This window comes from Silene latifolia, chromosome Y (genome assembly GCF_048544455.1).
Source record: "Silene latifolia isolate original U9 population chromosome Y, ASM4854445v1, whole genome shotgun sequence".
Lineage (NCBI taxonomy): Eukaryota > Viridiplantae > Streptophyta > Magnoliopsida > Caryophyllales > Caryophyllaceae > Silene > Silene latifolia.
Window position 1 is genome coordinate 38087663 of NC_133538.1, and position 22398 is coordinate 38110060.

At 37.1% G+C, this 22398-nt stretch overlaps 2 long non-coding RNA genes across 2 annotated transcripts; one reads left to right on the plus strand and one right to left on the minus strand.

Moving 5' to 3' along the window:
• Positions 1 to 2309: 2309 nt before the first annotated feature.
• On the minus strand, positions 2310 to 12706 carry LOC141634010 (uncharacterized). Its single transcript, XR_012538752.1, has 4 exons — positions 12474 to 12706; positions 5489 to 5664; positions 5030 to 5299; positions 2310 to 3073 (listed from the first exon to the last, which is right to left on the minus strand). It is a non-coding gene; the product is annotated as an uncharacterized LOC141634010 (long non-coding RNA).
• Positions 12707 to 14052: 1346 nt separating this feature from the next.
• Positions 14053 to 16127, plus strand: LOC141634087 (uncharacterized). The gene is made up of 3 exons (XR_012538818.1): positions 14053 to 14359; positions 14824 to 14943; positions 15047 to 16127. It is a non-coding gene; the product is annotated as an uncharacterized LOC141634087 (long non-coding RNA).
• Positions 16128 to 22398: the final 6271 nt, after the last annotated feature.

Here is a 22398-nt window from a genome sequence, read left to right on the forward strand (position 1 = left end):
AGTTCCATTTTAGTCGGTCGTATGCTTTTTCCATATCAAGTTTAATCGCAATCCAACCTCCTTTGCCTTTTTTGCGTTTAAACGAGTTAAAAATCTCGTGTGCTAAAAGAATATTATCTTGAATGAAGTGATTAGGTGTAAAAGCACCTTGACAAGGGTGTATAATATTATGCAACACTCCGGAGTCGATTAGCTAGTATTTTTGAAATAATTTTATAAATTGTTGAACACAAACTAATCGGGCGAAAGTGGTTTGCTGTTTGAGGATTGTCAACTTTGGGAATCAATGCTATGAAAGTATGATTTATTTCTTTTAGTAATTTATCATAGTGGAAAAACGCTAAAACTGCTTTAGAGACAGAATTTCCTACAATATCCCAATATTTTTGAAAGAACTCGGCAGGAAATTCATCGGGACCTGGACATTTATCAGCAGCTAAACTAAACACAAATATTTTTAACCTCTTCCATACTAATACTACTAGTAAGAAAGTTGTTATCTTCATCTGTAATTAAGCCAGTAATAGACTTAAAATCCTCATTTTTGTCGAAGTTACAAAGTTGGTTTTTTGTAAACCTAATTTTAAACTCATCCGATATTTCTTGTTTAATAAGGTCTTTATCAGTAATACAAGCACCATCCTTATTAATAAACTGCTTAATGCCATTTCTACTACGTCTAATCGTGGCATAACTTTGAAAAAAACTTGGTATTGTTATCTCCAAAATTCGCTTTATTTATACAAGATTTTTGTTGCCAATAGAAACACTTATAGTCAAGAAGTGCATCACGCTTTTTCAGCCATCTCAATTGCGCGTTTTCTAAATCGGCAATATGAGAAGAGCCTAGTTGTTGTTGAATATTTTCTAACTTTTTTTCAGCAATTGAAAGTTGCCTAAAAATATTTCCAAAAGTAGACTGATTCCATTTTTTAGCCTTTTGTTTTAGAAATTTGCATTTTTGAGAAAGACAAAACATATACGATCCATGAAACTGATATTGCCAACAACTTTTGACCATTTTACTGAAATCATTCTGAAGAGTCCACATAAGTTCAAAACGGAAAGGAGGGGCTTTTTTGTGACTTTGGTTTTGGTTATGAAACTTCACTGAGATTTGGACAATGGTCCGAGCTAGTGAAAGCATGGTGGACAAACTGCATGTTTGGATATACACTCATCCAATTAGGAGAAGCTAAGGCTCTATCAAGGATTTCAAAAACATTATCAGAACCAGTTTTCTTTTTTCTCCAAGTAAAAAAATTACCGGAAAAGGGGAGATCTACACAATTAGTATTACTTAAGAAATTATTTAATCTTAAACAGCGTGCATTGGTAACCTTTGCACCTTCTTCTTTTTCACTAAGACTCTTAATCTCGTTAAGATCCCCTAATAATAAGAAAGGCAAATTAAGATTAAGGACAAAACTTTGGATCTCATTCCAAAAATCCAACTTTTCAGCCGGTTGAGCGGGAGCATAAACAAAAATGAGGCAAAAATTAACATTCTTCGTTAAGTCACACACTTCACAAGCAATGAATCTTTTCGACTTAAATATGATATTTAACGAAAAAGTCATGGAGATACTCTTTCCAAAATAACCATATACCGCCTGATAGTCCTGTACTAGGAATAAAATCACATTTATTAAACCCAAAATTAGCTATCAAATACGGTTCAGACATAGAAGTCGATTTAGTGTCACATATAGCTAAGATTTTAATCCCATTTGATGAGCAAAAGAAATTGAGTTCTTCGGCAAAATTCTTTCTTTTGGTGCCCCTAACATTTTAAAAGGCAATATTCATAATGGGTGATGTAAATCGTAACCGAGTTGCTTAAATAAAAGTCAGTCAAACCCAAAGCTAGTGAGATTCCAAAGCCGCACCGGAGTGGTAAAGCCAAATTATAAGGTTCATAAAGAACAGTGAAGAAGTGACAACAGACTTGAACTCCTCTCACAAAACTTTGAAATTGCTGATGAAAGATGGCAAATTTGCTTAGAAGACAATTTAGAACTGGTAAATACAGAGGGTATTCACCCTGAGCAATATCAAAGAACCTATGACTGAAGAACCAAAAAAGGAAAGCTTTGATAACAGCTAACCAATTAAGCTCATTTGCTAGGTTAGGACTGTGAATTTTACGAACACATCTATAAAAACTGAATCCATGATTGATTCTATAAGGGATAAAAAGGCCCCAACAAAGCTTAAATAAACCAAATAACAGGTTATCTATACTAAACAATTTCTGAAGACAAAATCTACCCAAATAAGCAATACATATTTGATAATATGCTAGAGTAGGCCAACAATAATACATTAAACTGTCAACAAGATGATTATTATCAACCTCAACACAAATAGATCTTCTCCTGGAAACTGAAAACATAGCAAGTTATGGAAATTCTAACAGAAACTTGTGACAAAACAATTCCTGCAGCTAAAAACACCCAGCTTAGCAAGGCCGATGAACAATCATACAAATGTGTCATCTTGACCGCAATGCTAAAATAAACATTCTTATCTGCAAAAATATTGACTGGAGAACCCTTGGCTTGGGAAATACCTGGTTCCAAAATTTCTTTAATGTAGACAACAAACTGACATAAGCTCTCCGGGGCTAAGATGGAGAGCAAATCAATGTCTACAAATAAAGAAATTGAAGGAATAGGCAAAAAATCGATATCCAAAAGGATCAAAGTCTCAGAACTGGACAGATTTATAGAGGAAAAACAACATACCCCTGAAAAATGTGACCAATTTGAAGATCTAGCAGTCAAAACGAGTTCCACCCTAACCGAGAAAAACAAAGACAAGGTTGTCTTCTCGAAACGGTACCTCGCCATTTCTTCAATTAACAACCACCACAAGAAAGGCAAGCTTGTCTTTGTGACACCTTCCAAATGGCTGAACTTGAGATTTTCCCCAAACTCTGACGATCTCCAACCGGATGAACACGAGAATGGATCTTGCGGCAAAACAGAAACGAGCAGCCCAAACGGTCGATCGATAACACTGCCGTCGTTCATCGGAAGCAGAATACAAGCCCAAGAGCACCGACTACAAGCTGGGTAACCATTAAAAGGACTTGAGCAAGGGAGATTCAAAATCCCAATAACAAATTTCTCAAAGAAGAGGGAAAAATAAGATCTGGAAAATGTGATGATGTTGATATGCAAATGAAAGCTAACGACTAAAGACGGAACATTTGCATAAATTTTACTAAACTGAAAGGGTACAATCAAAAGAGGGGAAAGAGCTGAAGACACATGAAGAGAGACATGGGAAATTTTTCTTGATTGGGATCTTTTTTCCAGATTTGGTTTTCTTTTTTTTTTATTTTCTTTTTTTTGGTTTTCTCATTTTAGAGAGTATTTTCTCTCTCTAAAAGTTTTCTCATTAGTGCAATTGATCTTAAATGCAAGGTCTTAGAAAACATAACTTCACTTTTGCATCCAAATAAGTGACCAGGAAGAAATGCAAACAATGGTCAACATGAAACATATTATGTCAACAGAATGGTGGAATATTACGTTTTATCTATTACTAATCAAACATGTAACTGGGCCAGGAAATAAAACCGCCAATATACTGAATGGTCCTCCCTCAAGACTGTCTTGCATAGTAAAAAGCAGAGTGTTTGTTCATATTACGAAACATTAGTTAGGTATATGGAAGAGCGATTTCAGTTTTACTAAATTGACCAAGTACACATGGGTATGGCTACCTACATCTGACACCCCGTCTCCCGCCTTATAATCTTGTTTCCGTACATATATAGAATTATAGATTAGTATCTCAGCTTTATTTGTGTTTCTGTTACCCTATAGAAGCCACTAGGACTGGAAGTAGCTATACATTCAGCTAGGTTGTGTGGACAAAATGTATTTGCTTAGAAAACTAGAGAGCACTGATCAAACTAGGGTTTCACCCTGTAGTCAAATAATTAACCTACTGTGAACATTATCAATGTTGTCCCTGAGAAAGCTAAAGAGAATCTAATACCTGCACATTATCAATGTTGTCCCGGTTCTAGAGAAGAAGTAAAAACCTATTGGCAAACCGCATGACGAGTTGCAAATAACAGAAGGTATGAGCACCAAGATTGCATTACAGAAATGAAAAAATATAACAAACCAAGGTACTTTATGAAGAAATCAATTATAATAGTACCAAGTATTTCAAATTACCCAATAAGTACGGAAACCAAAGGAGGGCAAGTGCAAACAGAGAGGAGAACTTAGTGCATTGAAGCCAGTGAGAGATGTAGCGGAAGTGTGAGAGCTTGCTGCATCACAACAACCTCACCCTTAATTATTATGAGTAAACATTCTCAGAATGCTATGTAGTAAACCATGGTATCTAAAACTGAAAAAAAAAAAACCCTTCTTCTAAGGACTTTCCTCAACAGTCATCAACATTAAATCAGTTACCTCAACGAGCATCATTTAACTCCCAGTCATATTATCAAAAGGGTAACCAACTTTAAGGGACTTGGCAAGGAGAGAAAACCCGAAATCAACACAACCTAAGTGGCAGTAAGAATTAGCAAGGATCCCAATGGAATACGAATCGGGTCTGGTACCAGCTAACTCAAGTTGCCTAGAAAGAGAAATGATAGTAGTGTGAGGTTTTAGACGTTTAAGTTTGAGCATGGCGGAGAATAGCCTGCTAAAATCGACGATCGAAGGTTGCCGATGGAAGAGACATCATTTGGTGGAATAGATTTAGGGGAATTTGAAGATAAGGAAACCCTAATTTACATTGTTCCCTCACATATTCCATAAACATACGAGGATCATCAATAGCAATAAGCTTGACATTAGTAGAATTGGAGAAATAACGGGATTTGAATTGAAAATTTAACAGGGAAAAGAAAACCCCAATTTGATTTCCATGTATGTACCTCAAAAATATCAACCAATACATCAACAACTCAAACTCAAAGATATAAAAAAAAATTCAATTGAAATAATAAACAATAAATAACACCCGAATTGAGTGACAAAATTAGGGTACAAACCTGAGATGAAAAGTCGCGAACGGTGGTGAGAGGTAGTTGCCAGTACAGTGGCCCGACGTGACTCAGCGATTACTAGATGAGGGTGATGAGTGGCTGATGCACATCAAAATGCCGCTACGACTGAAAGCATGACAGTAGAGGGTATTGCACTCAGGCAATTGGCAGTAACTGTCAATGCTATTGCGGAACCGGGAAGATATGGTGCACAGCACCTGGTGCAGGCCATCCCACAAAAGGAAGCTTCCATCCTCTGACAGCTCAGAATTATGGCTGTTGCAGTGTCACAGGAGAGTTAGTGGAGAATCTGGTGACTTAGCTAATAGTACTACCTAGCATGTGCTATTTTCTTAATATTGCTATTTCAGTAGAATAATTGTAGTGGTTATCCTTAGCCTCCAAGGCATTAATCCTATAAATAGCTGGCTGTAAGGAATTCTATGGTATGAAATGAAATATAACCTTCTTCCTCAAATTCTCTCAATCCATTGCAATTTATTTGCTTTATTCGTTCAGTACCCAGGTGGTTTTCTTAATCCATACCATTGCAGTTTGAATTAGTAAGTGGCCTATCAGTTTTATTGACTGAACAGCTACTAAGTGCATCACTTGGATATCAGAGATACCATCCTCTCGACCTGTGGAGTATACAATCAATAACCATTAGAGAAAACTTGAGAAAAAAATCAAGCAAAAACCCAAAAATTTTCAACAGTTCATTCATAACTCTCTTAACAAAAAACAAAAAAAACAAAAACTCTCCAAAAAAGAAAGCAGGTTCAAAACAGCCATGGAAGTGATAACTAATGATATTCAAACTCTCAAGGAGCAGATGGAGGTCATCACCAAGGCACTCTCAAATATTCCAGTTGACAAAATAGGTAACACACCCCATAATCCTATCAGATCTCCTACTATTAAATTTCCTACCTTTAAAGGAGATGACATTGATAGTTGGTTATTTAAGTGTGAGCAATACTTTACTGTGGCTGAGACTAATGACATAGAGAAGGTCACCTATGTGTCAATGCATTTGGAAGATAAAGCTTTAGCCTGGCACTTAGCTTACATAAAAAACAGAAACTCCCCAATTCCCTTAGGATGGAAAGAGTATAAGCTTGCTATTAAGGCTAGATTTGGTGACATGTATGAGGATCCCATGTCTGAACTAGTAGTATTAAAACAAACTGGTAAGGTTCAGGATTATCATGATGCTTTTGATATATTCATTAGCAAACTAAACCTCCAACCTGCATATGCATTAAGTTGTTTTCTTACTGGTTTGGATAGCAGCATCTCCTCCATGGTTAGGATGCTCAAACCCAAAAGCATACAGGAAGCCTTTGGCCTGGCAAAGCTTCAAGAAGCAGCCCTTAAACTTCAGAAAACCACCCACTCTTCACAAAAAAATCAACCCTTTCCTTCCTCAAAACAGTCAAAACCCCCCCTTCTTCCAAACCCTCCACAAAAATTGCCATTTACACCAACTCAGAAACCGCCCACCTCACAAGCCCCTCCACCCTATTCCAAACCCAGATACAGGCCTGTCAATAATGAACTAGAAGGCAGAAGAGAGAAAGGTATATGCTTTTATTGTGATGAGAAATACACACCATTACATGTGTGTAAAAACAAAAGGCAGTTATTTATGCTTGAACTAGAGGAAGCTGAAGAAAATGTAACAGTAGAGAATCCTACTGTAGAGGAAGACCCTGTCCTCATTGCCCAAATATCAGTTCATGCTTTGGCTGGTCATACTCATTGTCAAACAATGAGAATTCCTGGACAGGTGGGGAAGATAACGTTGAGCATCTTGGTAGATATTGGGAGCTCCCACAACTTCATTGATGTAGGGGTGATACAAAAGCTCGGCCTGAGAACTGAACCCATTCCCTCATTTAATATTTCTGTTGCAAATGGAGGAAAGCTTATGTGCTCTCATGTAATCCATCAACTCAAATGGAAAATAAGAAATACCGAGTTTATAGCAGACTTTTATGCTATACCCTTGGGTAGTTGTGATGCAGTCCTAGGTATACAGTGGTTGGAAACCCTCGGCCCCATTACATGGGACTTCAAGGAATTAACTATGAAGTTTCAATTCAATGGCAAGGGTCATATCCTCAAGGGAGCACAACCTACTAGCATGAAGATTCCTAGGCAGATTGACAGGGCTTTGGAAAATAGCTCTCAACTAGCAATCTTACACCAACAGCCTGTCCAAGGAGCAGAGTTTTTTGCCATACAACTCTCAAATACAGAAGCCTGTCAGGAAGACATTAATCAACTGCTGCATGCATATCCTGAAGTCTTTCAGGAGCCAAAGACTTTGCCACCCCTCAGGGAGGGACACAACCACAAGATAATCCAGAAAGCTGACTCAGTTCCCGTTAACATAAGGCCATATAGATATCCTATGGTCCAAAAGGACATTATTGAGTCTATGACTCAAGAACTCTTGGGAAGTGGAGTTATAAGGCATAGTACCAGCCCGTACACCTCTCCTGTGGTCTTAGTTAAAAAGAAGGATGGAACATGGAGGCTATGTGTTGACTACAGAGCTTTAAACAAACAGACTATTAAGGACAAGTTTCCAATCCCCTTGATAGAAGAGCTGCTAGATGAGCTTCATGGCTCCCAATTCTACTCCAAACTTGATTTAAGGTCTGGCTTTCATCAAATTAGAATGTCACCTGATGCCATAGCCAAGACAGCTTTCAGGACCCATCATGGTCACTAGGAATACTTGGTTATGCCCTTTGGGTTAACCAATGCACCTTCCACCTTTCAGTCACTAATGAATAGGATATTCCAACCATACCTTAGAAAATTTGTGCTAGTTTTCTTTGATGATATCCTTATATATAGTCCTGGATGGATGGAGCATGTTGAGCACCTTGAGCAAGTGTTGCGTTTAATGAAGGATCAACAATTGTATGCCAAACCTTCAAAATGCTGCTTTGGAGCAGTACAATTGGAATACTTGGGCCACATTGTCTCCAGGAGTGAGGTGGCAACTGACCCCTCTAAAATCTCTGCTGTTGAGGAGTGGCCTACCCCAGCCAATCTCAAGCAACTCAGAGGATTCCTTGGCCTCACGGATACTATAGAAGGTTTATTCAAGGCTATGGTAGCTTGAGTAAACCACTGACTAATCTCTTGAAAAAGAATGCTTTCCTTTGGGGAGATGCAGCTCAGGTTGCCTTCGAAAAACTCAAGATGGCTATGGTCACTGCACCAGTCTTAGCTCTGTCAAATTTTGCCAAACCATTCACCATAGAAACTGATGCATCAGGTGAGGGCATAGGAGCGGTGCTTATGCAAGACAACCACCCAATAGCATTCATCAGCAAGGCATTGGCTCTTAAACATCAGTCTATGTCAGTCTATGAAAAAGAGCTGCTGGCCATAATACATGCAGTCACTAAGTGGGGACAATATCTGGTTGGCAGGCCATTTATCATAAAAACAGACCATCAGAGCCTTAAATACCTTTTGGAGCAAAGGATTACAAGTCCATTACAACAAAAATGGCTCGCTAAACTCATGGGATATGACTATGAGATCCACTACAAGAAGGGAAAAGAGAATGTAGTGGCAGATGCACTCTCTAGAATTAAAAGTTCAGAGCTCAATCAATTACACCTTAGCACCATCAGTACTGATCTTTACACCACTCCAATCAGGGTGGAAAGAAGATGAATTGCTCATTAAAATCATTTCAGATTTGGTGAAAGACCCTGGTTCTCACAAGCACTATTCCTGGAGAGGTGAACAACTCAAGAAAAAAGGCAGATTTGTGGTCACAACAAAAGGGCAATTGACAGAAAAAATTATATCAATTATGCACAGTACATTACAAGGGGGACACTCGGTGATAGAGGCTACCTACCAAAGAATTAAGCAGAAATTTTTTTGGAAGGGGATGAAAGCTCAAATACACAAATATATTCAGAAATGTAGCATTTGTCAGCAATGCAAATATGAATCTATAGCCTACCCGGGCAAGTTACAACCTCTTCCTATCCCAAACTCTATTTGGACTGATATAAGCATGGATTTCATAGATGGTTTGCCTAAATCTATGGGCATGGATTCTATCTTGGTTGTGGTAGATAGATTGAGCAAAGCTGCCCACTTCATTCCCCTCAAACACCCTTATTCTGCCACAGAGGTTGCCCAAGCTTACTTCGACCATGTATACAAGTTACATGGCATGCCAGAAAGCATTGTCTTAGATAGGGACTCCATATTTCTCAGTAACTTTTGGCAGGAACTCTTTTCTGTCCAAGGAGGGATCTTAACCTTTCATCTTCTTACCATCCCCAGACTTAAGTCTTGAACAGGTGCCTTGAGACCTATCTCAGGTGTTTTTGCAGTGAGACACCGACAGAGTGGTGCAAGTGGATACCTGCAGCCGAATACTGGTACAACACTTCCTACCACTCTTCCCTCAAGGCCTCTCCTTATGAGGTGGTTTATGGCCAACCTCCCCCAATTCATCTCCCTTATCTCCCTGGGGAAAGCAAGGTCGACTCAGTAGACAGATCCTTGCTAGCCAGAGAAGAAGCTCTCCAAGGTATTAAATTAAATTTAGCTAGGGCCCAAAATAGGATGAGACAGCAGGCATCCAAACACAGAACTGATAGGGAATTTAAACCCGGAGAATTTGTTTTCCTCAAGCTCCAGCCTTACAGACAAACATCAGTGGCTAGTAGAGGCAATCAGAAGCTAGCCAAGAAATACTATGGCCCCTACAAGATCCTGAAGAAAATAGGGCCTGTGGCCTATAAACTGGACTTGCCCCCTTCTGCCAAAATACATCAAACCTTCCATGGCACCCCGCCACCAACTCCATCATTGCCTGATCATGACTCTGCCCCTAAGAAACCAGAACTTATTCTAGCAAAGAAGACAGTCAGAAGGGGTAGGATATCTGCCACTAAGGTCCTTGTCAAATGGAATGACTCACTGTTGGAGGACGCTACTTGGGAGTTCCTATATGATCTACAACAGTCCTATCCTGATTTTGATCCTTGGGGACAAGGATCTTTTCAAGGGGAAGGTAATGATGCACATCAAAATGCCGCTACGACTGAAAGCATGACAGTAGAGGGTATTGCATTCAGGCAATTGGCAGTAACTGTCAATGCTATTGCGGAACCGGGAAGATATGGTGCACAGCACCTGGTGCAGGCCATCCTACAAAAGGAAGCTTCCATCCTCTTACAGCTCAGAATTATGGCCGTTGCAGTGTCACAGGAGAGTTAGTGGAGAATCTGGTGACTCAGCTAATAGTACTACCTAGCATGTGCTATTTTCTTAATATTGCTATTTCAGTAGAATAATTGTAGTGGTTATCCTTAGCCTCCAAGGCATTAATCCTATAAATAGCTGGCTGTAAGGAATTCTATGGTATGAAATGAAATATAACCTTCTTCCTCAAATTCTCTCAGTCCCTTGCAATTTATTTGCTTTATTCGTTCAGTACCCAGGTGGTTTTCTTAATCCATACCACTGCAGTCTGAATTAGTAAGTGGCCTATCATTGACTGAACAGCTACTAAGTGCATCAGTGGTGGATTGGGAGAGTGTGAGATTGTGAAGGATGAGGGAGAGTGTGAGCCACCGTGAGGGATTTTGAGTTGGTATGTTTGACAGTGAGTCGGTGATTACTGGATGAAGAATGAGGGAAGGTTACTTGTTTTTCTTTTTAATAATATAATAGTGATAATTTATTTGCTGCGTTTTGGGGGAAGACGCCTCATATAGATCTATTTGCAGCGTTTGTTCACTAAACACCTCAAATAACTTTGTGTATTTAAAAAAAAAATTACATTTCTATTTGCTGCTACTTAGCTAAAACGCCTCAAATGAAGAGCTGCAAATTAATGTTTTTTTACTAGTGGCAGGAAGACTCTTCGACATGGAGTTGTTTCCACTGCCCACAATCCAACTGAAACAAGGCCGACGCAAGGCATTTATGTCCAGCCTTGAAAACACTCGTAAGACATTTGAAACCCATACTAAAGGTTTATACAAGGATTCAAATATGGCAATGCAAACTGAAAACGAATCGTGGTAGATGTGGCGCAAGTATAGCAAAGAGCAGTAAACAACCATTAGACTACGTTTATGGGTAGGTCTAAGGTGGGCTAGGTCTTGAATAAAGACAAAAGCATTGAAAAAGAAAAAAGGAAAAATAAAAGAAAAAAGCAAACCTGGTTTGCCAAATGCGTTCTACATGGTCTATTTTGGACCTCTTGGAACGAAATGAAGGACCTGGTCCTTTGATCCACGTGGTAACAAATCATTGGGGGATGAGAGTTTTTAACTTTAAAGACAAAGGCATCAGCATTTTTGTTTTCAAAAAGTTTTTTTTTTTTTTTTGTGAAATTTTACACATAAAATTGAAATATAATTTTACCAAAATTCATAATTTTTCATGATCTACAATTAGAGACCACATTTGATATACTTTAGAGCTTATTTTACTTATATTTTTGTTTATGCCAATCATTTTCAATAAATAAAAATAAAATTTTAAAAAATCTAAACTTTAACATATATCAAAAATATTAATTTTAAACTGCACAAAAATAAATTGGTCAAAAATTCGATTATTTGAATCATTTTTTTTATGTTGGTTAAAGCCGGTTAAGGGAGGGCTTGATAAAACAACAAAATCAGCAACTAGGTCTTCTAAATAGATTGAAACGTATATATTAATATTTTAATGCAGGAATTAGGTCTAAGTAGGGGTTCAAGACCAGCTGATAAACATGGTCTTAACTTACTCCATACTCCCTCCCAGTCGTCATAATGTTCCCCTTTGATAATGGCACGATACTTAAGGAAAAGTATTAAAATAGGAGTAAAAGAGTTGTGTGGGGTTGGTGATAGGAGAGAGGGATGGATTATTAGTAGTTAAATAAAGAATTGTGGGGCCAAAACATAAAGGAAAGTAATAAAATAGGAGTAAAAGAGTTGTGTGGGGTTTGGTGATAGGAGAGAGGAATGAATAAAATAAGAGTAAAAGTTTCTAAAAATAGAAAGGGAAACATTACTTGAATAATCCGTTTTGGGAAAGAGAGAACATTATAGTGACTGGGAGGGAGTATATTGCAAGAAATCGATAAGCTTTGAGGTTCAAGGTTATGATACCCATTACGGCCCTATTTTTGCATACCACCTAGAATTATAGTAGTCTTCAATATCTCCGCAATAACACTAGATGACTGACAAAAGGAGTAGCACCATTGTCATTCTCATGCCATTAAAAGAGTGAGCAGAATCATTTTGAAAGTGTTCTACTGCCAACTTGTATGCATTTACAGTCGACTTAAATAGGTTTTCAATATTTAGGGGTAATTAAAATGGAAAAAAAAAAAAATTGAAGATTGAAGAGTAAATAACAAATGTAATCCAGCAACTGTAACAAGAAATACCTTGAAGTCATGTTTTAACCTGATCGATGGATGAATCAAAGGCAAATTTATGAATCTTGGAACCTTGTTCAAGTAGAGATGGTAACGACATCTCCGCCTTCATTGATTCGCTCATTCATATTTTGAATAGAAGAGATTGAGTGAAAAATGGTGCGTGAATTTGGGGATTGAGGTACAAGAATCGATTGTTAAGTGTCTGCATTTCGGGAAAGTTTAAATTGCAGAAGGAGAGATGTTAAATGCCGCGATTTGTATTTTTTTTAGGATGAGGAGGCAGTGGATATATGGAGTGAGTGAAATTAGATCTGGACCATTGATCTTTAATATAATTGAATGGTTCAGATTTGAGCACAAATTCACCGTAAGAAACAAAACTTTTGAGCACAAACTCATCATAAGGAACAAAACTTACAAGATCTCAATTCTCTTTCTCTCTCTCTATATATATATATATACTAGTTGGTTGCACGGCATGCGCGCCGTCCCCCAAGTTATTCTAATCGTTTACGTTTCAAATGCGTAGTAGGGAATCTTGATTTGGTTTGGTTGATGGATACATTTTGAGTGTCGATCACAATGAAATTCTTGTCGTTATAATTTTCTATTGGTTGCACCGCGGCGCGATGCGCACGGTCCCCCAAGATATTTTGATCGTTGATATTTCATTTGCATGTTAGCGTATCTTTACTTGGTTCAGATATTTGTACATGTTGAGTGCAAATCACGGTGAAACTCTTGTAGTTATATTGTTTTGATTGTTGAATCGATTACAAACAAAATTACAACCGTTCATAACTTTGTTGAGAGCATGATATCCGAATATAACTACGCCTTTTGCTATTTAGATGGTTAAATGTTAAAAAACACAATTACATGGCATACATAAGACATTAGTATTCTGTTGTAGCTTCCGAAATAATATACACATATACCATACTATGTCCAAGTACACATAGATATTCTTAAACACGGTTCTCTCATAAAGTTCTACAAATTTTCACTCAAAACGTAAGTGTATCAACACATACTGCTCAAATAAACCTATTTACATAAACAATAAGACATTAGAATTATGTCTTAAATTGGGAAGTACCATAAACATAAGTAACTGAGCTAGATCGCTATTTTGGAGTTCTAGGTTCTTGGCTATATTTTGGGGCAAGTGGGATTTATCTCCAAATATAATATATAAAACTATAGTAAATCGTCTTCATTGTTTTTGCCTGAAATGGTAACTTTCACAATTACGGACTATGACATGAGATATTCTGAATTTCTACTATCCAATTAAGGTGCACGCAAGCAAGAAATGCAAATGTATACAATTGTTAGATCGTTTTATTTGCCTTCAATGTATGGGTCGTGATCGAGCTAAGTTCAAGGATCATTATATATATAAAAGAATCTTGATAAAAAGCTGAGGTGGCACAACCTCCTTTCAGAATTAAAGCAATGAAGCTCTCACATTCAACCTCACAAAATCAATTTTGTTTGAGCCAATCACGATTTTGCAATATGGCCACATCATCATGAACTGTACTAATTAAGCTGAAAACAAAGGGGCAAAATAGTCTGTCTCACGTCATTAATAACCTTTTAAACTAACAACCATATTCCGTGTATTTCAAATTCCAGTGCAATTTAACAATTACCCAAACTCATTCATCTCTTCCCCATGTCCCTTCATCTTTCCATCACCAGTCATGGAAAAAATAAAAATTATCTATCAATATGTTAAACGAATTTCACAAAATCCGTCCGAAGGAGTACCAAGTATAGATCTTGAGAAGCGGCTAATTGGCTTCGTCACTCAATGAATCTGTGAATCGACTCTCTGCGGCAGCGAATCTGCGACTCGATGCTTTAAGGCGGTTTTCTTCAGTTAGGTAAATCTATACTGTGTAATTTCCTTTACAGTTTGAGGATTTATCTATTCTTTCTCTCCTCAACAAATTTTGGCAAGATCGTTGTTATATGTGCAATGGGTGTTTTATAAGCCGGTTTAACAATAATTGATTGCAAGACAAATATGCATTTACACAATTGACTATTAAATGAGCGGGGCCTTAGTAATAGTTGAGTTTCTGTCAAGTTTACTCTCATGCAATAATTTATGTACATACTTGAACTTTGTGATCTCCTAAGATTCGGGTTAGGTTCTTGACATGCAACTTTTAAAAGATGACACCTAAAACATGTAGTTCACCTCATCTTATGGTATAACTTTTAACTCTAATCTTTGACTTTGTTGATGTGAAGATTAAGGTCAATACTGAATTCGTTTTTATTATTAGGCTATATACTAGATTTGCTACATTGTACACTAATTAGAAAGCCAATAATGTTGCAGGTCATGATATGAAGTGTCTGCGGGAGATCATTAGTAGATTAAACGAATACTACGAGAGCCAACATGAACAAGCTGATGGTTTCTTCCTCTTGGTTTCTATCTTGGTGTCCGAAATCGAAGGTGACGGAGTTAAATACGCATATGAACACCAACACTTAATTCATATCGTCAACTATGTATCCATTGATCACCGAGTGAAATCTCTCTCTTATCTGTTTTGCAGTTTATAAAGGCAATTCAACTTCCACGGGTCTTAGAAAATCAGATACTGATTATATGGATGTTATTCTCCCAAAATTAAGATATGATGCAGCAGAACTCTCACGATTTGTAAGTTTAACGTTTCTAAACAATATCCGTGTTTTAAGTTTGTAACAATAGATTCTTGCTGACCCTTGACTGTGAGTAATTATCGTCTTCAATATTAGTTTACTCTTTCCGTCACAATCATTTGCTCACCATCAATCAACTTAGAATTTATTGTCTATCCATTATTTATTGTATTTGTGTTTTGATCCTATTCTTTGTCATGGTTTTCTTTTAGTTATTAAAATATGGAATGCAGACATTTGGACTAAAACATTGCATTATAGATAGTTTGAGCACTTAGCGAGTTGGCGCGATGCAACAGTTTTATCTCTGTCAGTTGTTTTTATTGTTATCCTGTAAATTGCTGGGTTTGCCTCCTATTTTCATGAAGCTATTGGACATGGGTTTGTGAGGGAATGTGAAGTACTATAGTGATAATTCTATAACCATCCTTTACAAGCTGCTTACAGCTATTCATATTACGACCTCAGAACGAGCTGCAGGCCACGTCTATTGATAATCTTGCCAATGATTTCCAATGCATACCCGTCTTTGAAGTCACAGTTGCGCAGTTTGTATGATGACCATGTCGTGGGTCAGCCTCCTCAAATCTCCACGGAGAATGCAATACCACCAGTTTTGAGACAATCTACTTAAGTCTAGAAGGGTTGTGAATGGCTCTTCAACTGGCCATGTCAAATACACGGTGATTGGTTGAGGGTGTTGGGGAGAAATGTGAATATAGTGGCCATCAAATTGGACCTTTATTATTAAGGAAGAGGATGAGTAGTGTTTAAGAATATGTCTTAAACCCTTTTAAGCACACTTCTTTTTAGAGTTTGTACTTTGTATTCCAACTGTGGTAAAGTCTTTTGAGTTGGATCTTCTCTAAGTTCAGGAGTTATTGTGTGAGACGGTCTTAGACCGGTGAGACCGTTCCATTGTGTATAAAGAAAACTTATTTCTTAGCATTAAATTAATAGTTTTCTTATTAATATCGACCGTACCGTCTCACTGTGTGAGACCGTCTTAATCTATAATTTGTGCTTAATGTTTGTAGGTTTGTAACATTGGGTTTTGGAGTTCATGGGGTTACGGTTATATTTACGGTCTTTTAACTCCTCAAGTGCTCTTGACTTGAGATTTATTTTTTGCTTTCCAGTTTAAGAGATAAGAGTAAAGCTTCAAAGTTGTAACTTCTTATGAGTCGATGCTTTTGTAAATTCTTTTTGGAAATAAGGTTCTAAATGCAATGATTGTTTACTTATTCTCCTCTTATTTAGTTATAAGTAACACAAAGTCACCTAAAATGTTTCCAATTGTTTCAAATTTGATGTCCGTCTTAATCAGCTGCTAAGATGGCGCAAGTTGCGAGAGCTGCCATTACTGCAAAAGTTGTGGCTTAAGAGTGTCTTGGATTTGGTTGCATATCGTGACATGAGGAGTACAAATAAGCATTAGAAGAAGAGCAAGTCGAAAAAGCATGTGCCTCTTCAGCACTTTTATCATCAATAGAACCCGATTGAATACAAATATACATATAGTAAATTTTGTTAAATTTCTCCGCACACAGTGATAATGTTTGCCTTTGATACAAGTTAACTTATTCTCCATGGCCTCTATATCATCCATTTGTTTACATTTAAATTAAATAATTTTTACAAAGAATAAAAAAAGGTAAACAAACAATTTTAGCCGGAATAGCTAATATAAAGTCACTGATCAATGATTGGCTTGGAGTTTAGAACGTCTAAGTAACTCAAACCGTTTTACTAGACCATTTAATTTATGTACATAGATATATTAATATATATTTATAATGACCAGTTAAATAGTGAATCCGTAATGCATTCATCTCACAACTTTAACAAATAAATTTAGTTATTAATTTTTTTTTAACAATCCCGTGAATTTTCACGGGTGTTACACTAGTAGATCATTAAAGATGGTTGGACATTGTTTTTTTGCAAGTTTATTAAATCGTTCTCATTCCCATATGATTCCGTCGCTAGCTCCTCCCTTTCTCGTTTTACCTTGTCCTTTTTCCCTTCTATCGCCTCCGCATTTCCATCCTATCTTCATCTTTCTCCCTTCCCCATTTTCGTACCTTCTTATCCATCTCCTCATCCACACTCTCCATTTCCTCCTCCCTCGCTTCCCTCTTTTCTCCTTCTCCAACTTTCCTTGCCACCTCTCCCTCCTTCTCATCTACTTCTTTTTAATCAATGCATCCTCCTTCCCTTCCTCTTCTCCTTATCTTACCTTCCCTTTCTGAAAAAGTTCTGGCGCGAGTGCCTTTGAATTAAGACTTCCCTCTGGCCATTAGATCCAGACCGCATGTGAATTTGCCAGATAGAAAGATCTTTTAGAAACCGAATCAATTGCTTTGGTGATTGCCCCTTAGCCTTTTGTTTGGCTAAAAAGACTTCCCCTTCTGGATTCATGTCCTCCTTTTCCTTCCTCTCCTCTCACTATTTCCCTTTATCTTTCCCCTCCGCCACATTTTGATCGCTAACGTTGCGCATGCGAGCATATTAAACTATTGTTGTTGTACTCTATCGATGATTAAATCGTTTCTAAACAAAATTAGTGGGCTACCTTAATTGTTAACATTTTTTTTTTTGTTAAAAGGCAAATGACTACTTATGCTCTAGACGTAGCTAAAGTATGAGCAATCCTATTAAGACTCCTTGGACAATGACTAAGGGAGAAACAATGACACAAAGACACTAAAGACGTAAATGAGCGTAAAATGGAGGCTGCATCTTGATTGAAATCGCCACATCCATTGAGCTGGAGAACCAAGTTCAGACAGTCGGAAGTAGCATCAATATGTCGATATCCATGCTTAACAGCGTCCGTACAAGCAAAGAGAAGAGCCGAGGCTTCAGCCTGAAAAGCAGATTTTGCCCAAAAGGAAGTACGTCCAACATGAAAGATAGTTGCAGTACCATTTTGAAATAACCATCCAGCAGTAGCTTTTAAATTAGGTGTCCATGAGGCATCACATTTTATGCGTATGTGATTTGAGCAAATTACTGGACCAATGATGCATAGAGGAAAATGGTTTCGTAAAAGATAATCCGCATTCACATCCTCTAGATCAGCTGGTTGCAACTTACCCGTGTCCTTACATCGATCCAGTTCCAGTCGTGTATTATTGTTTGCCTCCGTGGTTATAGAAGAAAAAAGACGATAGTAGTCAATCGACCCATCTTGAAAGATGACCATATTTCTAAGACACCAAACATGCCAGAGAGTACTAACAAAAAGAGATATCGACGGAAGTGGATTGGGAAGCCGTCTGAAGTATTTCAGCCAGTTAATAACCCAATGCTGAATGGAAACACTATTTCCCACGTGTGACCGTATACCCAGTGATGATGCAGCCCAAACTCGGGAGGCCAAAGGACAATCGCGGAAAAGATGACTCAAGGATTCAGTAGGAGATTGAGAGGGACAAAGAACACAAGAATAACTCCATGGCAGATCCCGCCGTTGAGCTTCTTCCCCACATGGCAACGACTTAGTGTAACACCCCCATTTATTCAGGAGCCTTTAGCTAGACATTCCCAAGTAAATAAGACTGTTACCATCTCGGTTTCCCGAGATAGTGAATAACAAAGTACAACAATACCAAAGTACTTTAAATTAAAACTTTAGTGAATACATGTTTATTACAACTTAATCCAATCTTAAAACTTAATATAAAATAATTACAACTCGCAGCGGAAATAAATTAAGTGATATAATTATTCTATGTGATCTAGACTTCAACTATGGTCCAAGTCAAGCTCCCATCCCAATGCTCCCGAATCAGCTAATCTTTAGTACCTGTCAAATCTGCTCCCCATAAAACGGTTCACCGCAGGTGTTCACGAATACACAGTCAACCGCGAGGTTGAGTAGGAATAAAACTAAACAACAACAACATACAATTATCAATCCAATTCAATTCACTTTCATTGCACAACCCCCTGACAACGTGCTCCTTTCCTTTACTTAGCACAACTCCCTTAACAACGTGCTCACATTACTTTGGTACCCTCCCTTAACAACGTGCATCGCAAAATGTAATAGTACCCTCCCTCACAACGTACATATTACCAACACCCCAAAGGTACAAACTCCCTCAACAACGTACAACTGACTGTCGCACAGCTTTTCACAATAACCACATTCCAATCAACGATACAATCCAATTCACCTCATCAATATAACCGACACAAATCAACATAAGTCACCCTTCCAACCTTTACGATATTATCAACCAACACAAAATAATATAATTCTCCCTTTTCAACATATGAACAATTCCACTTTAACGTAAGTAATTCACCATACCAAAAATAGATAATTAAAAGTCGAGTTGAGTAGGATTATCCCTACCTGGCAAGCAATTCCAATTACGCAATCCAAATAAATAAAGCAAATCCAATCCGATTATAATTCTTCACAATTTCCGTCACCTATATAATAATAACAATTACAACAATTATAATTACTAACTTTATTTGTTTATTTATTTATTCCTTTTATTCAATTATTCAAATTAATTATTTATTATAATTATTAAAGGTTTATGATAACTAAAAACCCGATTTAACTACGAACCCGACTCACCCGAGCTAATTAAATAATTAAAACCCGTCACAAAAACAAACACACACCACCCTAACACGGTTTATAACCATGGCCAACACCTCTCTTAAAACCCACAAAACCCGACACCACAAGCCACCACAGCCACCACCCAGCCTCGACACCCCTAGCCCGCAACCCCACGCATCCAACTCGCCCTTAACCACCAGCTAAACCACCACCAACAACCCACAAACCCACGCCCTATCACACGACACAAACCGCAACACTCACCTGACATCCCATAAAACCCGTCCCAAAACCACCACCTAACACCACCTTCACCGCCACCTACAACCACTAATCAACTCACCAAACTACCCTCGACAAAATCCACCCAAAACCACCCCAACCCAGACCTCCTACAACCATTAAAAACCCCTCGAAACCGCCTTTGCCCAAAACGCGAGTCACTCCCCGTTTTCCCGTCACCACCGCACAACCACCATCTCGCCACCATACCAAAGACCACCAAAGTGGTCGACTCAACCACCCCAACACAACCCCTCTATACCCAGGTCACGACATAGCCAATTAGGGGTTCAATTACCCATTCCAATCACCCACAACCAACCCGTATAACCCCTCGACCACCACCTTTAGTCGCCCTAAACGCCACCCTACCACGGTCAATGACGGTCAACAATGGTCAGGTTATAAACTTGGCAGTCCAATGTCGCTATAGGTTCAATTCCCGAGTCCTATGGTGGTCTATATAAGTCATACTATCGATCTAAAGTTGCTTGCATGAAAAGAATATAAACCGCTTTAAGCTGAGTTAATTACCTCAAGTCGACCAATTGATTTTGTTAATTCTTCTTTCTTTCCGCCTCCTAAAGCTTCTTCTTTTTATTTGTAATTTATTTATCAGATTTAAGGTGGTATTTATAGTGTAAGATTTAGAGAATACGAGGCCAATTAGGAAACCATGTAACTTTCCTTATTCTAATTAGTAGTAGGAATTGTCATTATAATTATATCATTATTATTTATCATATACTATTAATCCTACCATAACTATGATTTCCTCATATAATACTTACTAATTTATTATTGCCATAACTTTATTATTTATTATTATAATCATAATTACCTTGATATATTATTATTAATTCCCGATATAAATCCCGATTACACTAATACCAATTTAATAAATTTGGCCCATATAATAATACCACATAGTCCAACACTCGATTACCAACTAAGCCCAAAGCAAAAACATTAGCTAACCCAATTCATGACTTGAATTATTAATTTATTATTTAATTAACGTCTTGTATTTATTATTAGAAATGTCATTTAATTACCCATTAAATTACATAAATTATTCTTATAAATTATTATTAAAATACGGAGTATTACAGTCTTCCCCCCTTAAAATGAACTTCGTCCCGAAGTTCGCCCATAACTACTACCAGAACACTTATAAAATTTCTCATAACGACTACCATCCAACACAATTATCCATTTATGATTATCACCCGTATCAATCATATCACAAGTTATACAAATAATAACTCAAAATATTTGTACTATTACATTCCTTCCCCCTAAAAATAAACTTCGTCCTCGAAGTTCGGAATAACAAACAATAGGAACAACCAAACCATTGTTGTAACGTCACCAAAACATGAAACACACATTGTAATATAAGACAATTATTATTTCCAACACAATACCCATTAATGGCTAAATGAATAACAAAATCTTTGATTTAGTTCTAAATAGCAAAACCACAACATACAAAAGATACTCGAACTAACTTTATTTAAACTCAACTACTTTACTTAACTACCGACTAAAAACGTTGCCAAAATAAATAACAATCTATAACAAAATAAAGACAATTGTTTAGTCTTTTCTTAATAATGATATCTAACTTAAACATGGATGCAATTATCGTGAACATATATATGGCTTAAGGCAACACATTCCGCATATCACTAGACATGTTATTCTACCTCACATAATTGACAACATCAAACATAATGTTCAAGAGATCAAAAACAAAACTTGTTATACATTTTACATGTTATAACTTCTAACAATCTTCAAGGCTAGGAAAACATGTTATCACTCCTAACAATCATTAATATATAATAGCATAACTACTTATTGAGAACATATACTTTTTAGAAAAATAAAGAAAGTTAATAAACCATTAGAAAAAAAAATCAAGTCAAAAACTCATAGGATCGATTTATAACATATTTTACAAACTACTTGATCGAAACAGAAATTTTACAGCAACTTGTCAGAAACTTAGGTCAACTTGTAAAAATCACCATAAATTGTCAAAATATTTTCTTATAACGTGGCTTACCAATTTAGAAACATACATGAGTCTATTAAACATTGGCGTTGGAATTATAACAATTAATTACGTAGTTTTTAAATGACAAATTTTACAAAAACATGGCGCGAAAACATCACTGTACAGGAACATTTCGACTACTGTCCACTAAAATATTTATTTCTGCTAAACAGTATATTATTTGAACATGAGACCAGTGGCATATGAAAGCTAACTCATAAAGATATTACTCATAAAATTTGCATACGAGAATTTTAAACAGGTAGTAAATGGCAGCCAAAATAATCAAGGGTAAAATTCCGGGAAATCAA